Here is a 7461-nt window from a genome sequence, read left to right on the forward strand (position 1 = left end):
CTGGGTTGTGACCTCCTCTCTCCCGACGCTGGCTTCCAGCTGTCACTGTTGCTGCTCTGTGAGTGGCTCGATGACCAGTGGAGGAGAGAATGCCCACTCCGGCCACAGTGGCACAGAGAATGCAAAGGGGCACAGAGGAGGAGGCAGAGGAGGAAGAGGAGGAGGAGGAGGAGGAGGGAGAGCAGGAGGGCTGCAGAGCTGGACGCTGGAGAGAGGGAGGCAGTCCCTGCAGGAATAGCCAGGCTGCCTGAGGAGGTGGGCCTGGACCTGAACAGAGGGGTGGGAGGCTGGGACACGTGGATCGGGAGGGGGTTCCATGCAGAGGAGCGGCATGAGCTGGGGAGGAGAAGGAGAAGCTGGAGAAGCTGTCCCCGGGCCTGGGGGACAGGACAGCCGGAGGAGGGCTCAGTGAGAGGCAGGCGGACCACAGAAGCCCAGTGCCATGTGAGGAACGAAGGTGTGGCTGTGGGCAGCAATGGCTAGAGCACCCACAGCCGCTGCTCTTCCTCCGGGGGCCCCTGGCATCCTAACGGGTCTCAGCAGGGGCATTGCTGCTTCTGGGAGGGACCAGGAGAGGTGGCAGCAGGGAGACTGGTCAGGAGGCTAAGGCACTAAGCTGGCGGTGATGGAGCAGTGACAAGGACAAGTGGGAGGAGAGGAGAGGCAGTGGCAAGAGAACAAGGAAGAAAGAAGTTGAGGGTGAGCGCAAGTTGGCCCCTGGGGCAGGACCAGGTCTGGGCGGATGAGTGTCGTTTCCCTGAGGCGCCTCCACAGCCGCCTTTCCAAGCCTGGTCCAGGGCCATGCTGGAGTCCGACGCTCCAAAAAGGGCCTCTCCCACCCTCCCCAGCTGAAGACCCCAGGGCAGGCCAGCAGAGGTGGGATTTGACACCAGCCCTAGTCCCTCCAACAGGGGCACTGGCACCCTCCTTGTCCCTGTCCTTCCAGCGGTCATGGAACACGCCACGTCCTCTCCTGCAAGGACCCCATTCATGAGAGCTCTGACTTGGCACCTCCCCAAGGCCCCACCCCGATGGCATCGCCTTGGGGTCCAAGTCCCAGTTCACAGTTGTGGGGATGCAGATGTCCAGTCCGCAGCAGCACCCGTGAAATAAGGCAGATTGCCAAGACCAGCAGCTTCGAAGTTTATTCCCCAAGTGGCTGACTCTCACCCGAATTCCGTTTCTTCCTCTTCTCCCTCTCTCCCTGCTGTGGGCCTTTGAGGAGCATCAGGAACGCCCCGTCCATAGGCGATGCTGAGGGTGGGCAAAAGGGGACAATCAGGACTCCTGAGCCCCAGGGTTGGAGAGCAGGAAGGGGCTGGGGAAGCCACTTGAGAGAGGCCCAGGCCCAGCCTATTCCAAAGGGGCGCCCAGGGCCACCAGCTCCTTGGGTGACTGCAGGACAGAGGTGCTAAAACCGAAAGCTGTGGCCCAAGGCTGAGAAAGTTTGCTCTCTGCCAAGCTTGGGCCGGGGAAGAGGGGTACAGGCCTCCTGCCTTGTACCCCGCGTGAGTCTCTGCACCCCACGTCCTCCCCTGGATCATGAATGGGAGGTGTGGTCGCAGGGCTCTGGACAGTTTTGCCCAGCCGTGCCGAGAAGCGGGACGAGCAGGAGCCCTTTCAGAGGCCCAGCGCTCCAGGCTGGGTCAGTTCTGGGGAAGGAGGAGCCACACCTGAGGCGGGCCCAAGCCGCCTGCTGAGGAGGACCCCACTCCTCTTACAAGGCAGTGACAGCCGTGGCCGTGCTTGCATGCAGTTTGTGCCGCGGCACCTGCTAGTGTCATCCAAAACAGGAAGCAGAAGCTGCTTTTATTGAAGATGAAAGACTATTCCTGCACCCACCCTTGACCTGCCCCAGCAAGGTGGGCCCCGTGTCCAAGGTGCAGGTGACCAGTCCTGGCCTGGACAACGTCTGACCCTCCCCACACTCCATGCCTCCCCCCAGGCTCCACCTGCAGGGGACCCCGGAGAGCACTGAGGCTAGAAGTCAGAGGACCCTCGTCCCCAGTCCCCACCCTCACTCAATGACCAGGCGGCCTCCTGGCGGTCACCCCACCAGTGTCACCAACAGGCCTCCTACACTGGCCCGCAGGGGTCACACGTGCTTGCTGAGCACTTGAAAAGCAGTAATGTACGGGAGGGACTGAAAAACATCTGAATTTGCATTTTATTTAACTGTAATTAGTTTTAATTTAATAGCTACAGGTGGCTCATAGCTACCATGCTGGCAGGAAGCTTGAAACTCTAAGGCTCTCTTTTCTAATCCATAAACTATGAATCCTTACCTCGCAGATAATAAATAATAATAAAAATTTGGAGGATAAAATAACAACCACAATAATAATAAAGTCGGACAGAGAGAAACTTCCTAACCTAACAACTGGCCAAGAAACACAGAGGATTCCGCACAGCAAGCTTGCTCTCATTCCTCCCGTCGTATGAGGCCCCGGTGACTCCTGGGCCCTGGCCTGAAGTCTGTGGGGACGGGCTGGGGAAGACAGGCCCTGAGCTCACGGACCTGCAGCGCAGCAGTGGAAGTAGCATGATCACCCCAACAAGCATCGCAGCCATGACCAGCCTGAGAGGAGCAGAGCTGGCCGGTCAAGCGAGTGGCAGTGCCATGGCTCACGTCCCGGGAGTAGAGGCTGTGTCTGGCAGTGCAGGTGACTCCACAGACGCCGGGGCCAGGGCCTTTTCTTGCCCGGTGACATCAGCCGTAGCCCAGAGCCCCCAGATGTGGAGCTGCTCCACCCACCTTGGGGGCCCTGCTGCCACCAACCTTTGGCATCCTTGGTGGAGGACACAGCTCCTGGGGCTGACCCATTGCTCAACAGGGCCTGTGCCTGGCGGACCTTTTCCAAGAGAGCTGACGCGTGTGTCCAGTTCTTTGCAGATGTGCTTTTACCTGCTCATAAAGAATGGAGAGAGGAGAGGGGAAGGAAAAGTGGAAAGAGCTGGGAGCCTCAGGTCCTAGACTCAGCCCTGCCCATCTCTGGGACCCAGGCTGAGCACACGGTTTCCCCTCTCCTGACCTCTGCTTCCCAATTCATAAAGAACAGAAGTTGAACTAGGTGAGCTTTTTGGCCTGTAATAGCAATGACTTTCTCCAGCTCTGAAAAAAATCTTTAAAGCAGAGAGGATGACGACACTACACAGCTGTAGCAGCCACCGTCGTAGGAGTGTCTACTCGATGTCAGGCACTGAGCTAAAAGAACAGCACGTATACTTTAGTCCCCATCACCAGTGGGGAGATCTGGACCTTGCTTCCCCAGGTGCTGAGTCCGAGGCCCAGGGGTGAGGGCCATGATTCCTGTGACAGGGCAGTGTGACAGCAACAGGCCACTGCACTCTCCAGCTCCCAGATCTGGGCGGGGTGCCTGGCCCTACCCACAGTACAGCATCTAAAGTCTGTCTTCCCTGCCCCCGGACACCAAGACTACAAGAGACTGCTGTGCCTGGAACCCCAGATCTCAGACTCTCCCAGGATCCGGTCCCAGGGGAGGATTGAAGGACTCCTCACCTCCCCAAACTCCACCTGTGAACCCCACGGTCAGGTTGGATTTCCGTCCTCTGAACACCTCACCAGGGGGATTCAACTCTAGCATGCGTTTCAGGGGGGACAAACTACATTCGAACTGAAGCTTGTGGCCAGTGAGTGGGGGAACAGCTGACAGAAACCTGGCTCAGGGCTGGGGATTTAGCTCAGTGGTTCTGGCGCCTGCCTCGCAAGCACAAGGTCCAGAGTTCGATCCCCAGGACCAAAAAAAGAAAGAAAGAAACCTGGCTGGGAGAAGGACAGAAAGAGGCTCTGTCCCTCATGGCAGGGCCCTTGTTGCTCTGGGCAGGGCCCTGGTGTAGGAGGCTGTAGGCAGGACAGGCAGACAGACAGACAGAGCAGAGCAGAGCTGCACCTACAGGGGCAGCCTTGGCCAAGGCACCTCAGTTCTCCGAGCCTACTCTCCTCCTTGAAAATGGGGGTGATAACTGCCCGCACCCCACTAGGAGGATGCCAGAGGCCTAGTTGGCCTAGTGAAGAAGCCCCCGGCACGGCTCAGGATGCATAGGGGTGCACACCCAGGGAGAGCCTCAGCAGCCAAGGTCTCAGGGGCCCAGGTCCCCTCAAGGTTCAGAAGTCCTGACCAAGAAAGGGCCACCCTACCGCCAAAAGATCAGGCCCCGCGGGAGGGAGTCATGGGGGGGACCCAGCCCTCCCCCACCGGGCTGGTCCTCAGGGCTGAGACCCCAGCCGCGTGGCCACAAGAACCTGGCAGCTGCCCACCCCAGTAGCACCAAGAAAAGAGGATTTCAAGTAAATTAAAAACAAGCATGTGTGTTTCTCTTTGGCCCATCTGTGTCAGTTTCGCGAAGCACCAGCTCTTGGAGTGGGGTAGGGAGGACACGGGCAGAAGTAGAGTGGCTCTTGGAGAAGCTGGAAAAATTAGCAATTAGGAGGGAAAATTGCAATGAGAAAATGAGCCTTAATAAGGCAAACACAGCACTGCTGTGGCTTTTTCTTGCTCTCTCACGGCAAACAAGTGGCGACTTCATTCATGTCTGGGTCTCTCTGCTTCCCTGCAGCAGAGCCAACTGGGAAAGAGCTAGAGGAAAATGTCTCCACTGTCCCTAGACAATGTCCCCGGTATCCAGGAAAGAGAAGGCCCACAGAGCCGGGACTCTCACCAGCCACTATCTGTGGACACCTACACTGCTGCCGGCCCTGCACAGCCTTCCCTGGTCAGGGGGCAAAGCTCCGCTGTGGTAACAACCTCAAACTCTCAGTGGCTCCACACCAACAAAGTGCACTTCTGGCTCACATTATATTCAACCTAGGTTGGCCAAGGAGCTCAGCTCGTCACGGTCCTTGGGGGCCCTGAAGTAGCCAGAAAGCCATGTGGATCCAGACTCCATGGTCGTCCCCATGGCGGACACAGCAACTCTCTCACTAGCTTCTAAAACCCTTACTCCAAAGGACACTCACTCCTTGGGCTCACGTTTCATTTACCTAAGAAGTCGTGCAGCCGCGCCTAACTTCGAGATGGCAGGGAACTGCATCCCACATTCGGACCCAGGAAAGGAGCTGGGAATCATGGAGCCAGTCCTCATGAGGGCCACACATGTGTTATCAAACCCCCTGCCTGTAGTAGACAGATAGCAATAACTAATGGCCTCACCTCACCTTACAGATGAGAAGACGGAGCTTCTGATTAGTGCATTCACTCATCCATGTGTTCCTTCAGGCTTGATCACTAACCCTTTCATCCAACAATTAAACACGTCTTGACTCTCAATTTCCTGTGGTTCATTCAACACTCAGCCAACATTCCTTGTAGGCGGGCACTGTGCTAGGCACTTGGGATGCTGACTTCAAGGAGCTCACAGACAAATACAAAAGCAATAAAATAAACAAAAATGTATGTGTAATGTGAAATAGGAAGAAAAGGGGCAAAGGGGAAGGAACTCTTTGTAAATAGGGAGGGATGGAGGGGCTGAAGGGAGGGCTGGGCAAGGGTGAAAAATAAGAAGCAAGAGAGACTATGTAAAGGTGCAAATTTCCAATGATGAATGTCATTATATTGTATAGCTAAAATGTACCAATGATTAGAATGAATAATCGATAATGCAAAATAGGAAGAAAAGGTCCAAAGGGGTAGGGGTAGTGGGAGGGGCAGGGGAAAGGAAAGAAGGGAAAGGAAAAATGATGAGAAATGGAAAAAATGGAAATAAAGTCTTTGTAAATAGGGAAGGGAGGGCTAGGAATGGGGAAAAAATAAGAACCAAGATGCATTATGTAAAGGTACAATTCCCAACGAGCAATGTAATTGTGTTGTATACCTACAATGTACCAATAAAAGAATTTAACAAAAAAAAATGTATGAAGACTAAGAAGAAAAGTAATAGAACTGTGAGATAAGCTTGCTACATGAATGAATGGGCACATGTGTAAGGGAATGTTTTGCCGTATGACCTTTCTTTTCTTTTTCGGTACTGGGGATCAAACTGCCTGTGCTTGCCAGGCAGACGCTGTGTCACTGAGCTAAATCCCCGGCCCTTCCAGCATTAGCTTTCAAGAGCCAACTCAAACGTCAGCCAGGTGGCCCGGAGTGGGGAGGAGGTGAGATCAGAAGTCCCGTTACAGGTCCCAGTTACACCACTTTCTGAGGCTATGGTCTTGGTGAGTTACTAATCTCTCAGCGCCTCAGTTTCCCCATCTTAGTACTGAGGGCTTTTCCAGCTTTACAGATGGTTTGTATAAAATGCCACCATAGGCCAGCAACCAGTATACTTCCTGCAAACAAGTGGCTAGCTCTCTGATCACAGCCAACCAGAGAAACACGATGGGGTGAAAGGGAAGGGGCCTGGAGTTCACTCCCAAGCAAAGAAAATGGCATACAGCGCTGGGTGGGGCCAGGCTCTGCCTTTCCTGCCTGCGAAGCAGGGAGTTTGGGTTTCTAGGGCCCTGTGCTCCAATTCCCTGGGCCTAAGAATTAATGCCTTGGGGGCCACCAGACAGACACTCTCAGTACAGAAACTGCCACCTCCTTTTTTTTCAGCCACCTCTTTTATAAATATTAATGTCGATCAGTACCTCTGGGCCTTGCAACGCCCCACTTCCACAGTCTATCTGCGGAGCTGTGGGATTCACCGGGAGTCCACCCGGCCAGCTGTCCCTACACCGCTTCTGCTCACCTCCAGAGGTCCCAATCTCGGTCCGTGTCCAGTGACCTCCTGCATTCTCAAGTGGGGACACGGCACGACCTGGAAATTCAGTTCCAGGGCGCTGGCCGGGTATCCAAAGCTGCTGGACAAAGGCAGCGAGCTGCACGTACGCAGGGCAGGGACACACAGGCCTTCCGGGAAGGATGGAGGAGACGTTCTCACACCCCAGGTGAACAGCCGTCCCTGAGCATTTATATTCCCCCGTGAGGGACTCTGATTGGCTCCCGTTGTTGCGCTCCAGAATGGAGCATTCCTATTGGCAGAACTCCCCTCCACCAAGTATTTTTGTCTTTGATTCAGCCTACAACTCCTGGTCCAATCAGCAGGAAGCCTGGGGTGGGTGTGGCTGTGCTGGGGGCGTGGCTCTGTCCTGCTCTGAGGTCCTGTGGCCACTTAAGGAGTGGGGCTGAAAGCCCCTGGCCGGCGTGTGTCCTCCATACCTGCTGCCAAACAGTGGCAAACGCCTCGCTTCACAGCCAAGAAGGAAGGTGCTTCACGGCCCCCACAGCCAAGCCTGTCCTCCCGCCCAGGAGAGGCCAGCGCTGGAGAAACGGCCGGCTGCTATGGGGCAGTTCATGGGAGCTGAAACTTCTGCAGACCTCCACATGGACATGGGACTGGTGCGCATCATTTAGGGGCGTCCAGGTCTGCACAGCCGGGCTGGGCCCCCTCTCACAGTTACAGGGATGCAGAGAAGGGAAAAGGGAAAAGGCGTGGCAGCTGACACTGCTGCGGACACCAGCT

At 55.6% G+C, this 7461-nt stretch overlaps 1 long non-coding RNA gene across 1 annotated transcript; it reads right to left on the reverse strand.

The window, feature by feature from the left end:
- Nucleotides 1-1112: 1112 nt before the first annotated feature.
- Nucleotides 1113-6895, reverse strand: LOC106007762 (uncharacterized). The gene is made up of 3 exons (XR_015444975.1): nt 6688-6895; nt 2780-2905; nt 1113-1254 (listed from the first exon to the last, which is right to left on the reverse strand). It is a non-coding gene; the product is annotated as an uncharacterized LOC106007762 (long non-coding RNA).
- Nucleotides 6896-7461: the final 566 nt, after the last annotated feature.

This window comes from Heterocephalus glaber, unplaced genomic scaffold, assembly GCF_053883595.1.
Source record: "Heterocephalus glaber isolate CG9 unplaced genomic scaffold, H.glaber_assembly_v1.0 deba00001608, whole genome shotgun sequence".
Lineage (NCBI taxonomy): Eukaryota > Metazoa > Chordata > Mammalia > Rodentia > Bathyergidae > Heterocephalus > Heterocephalus glaber.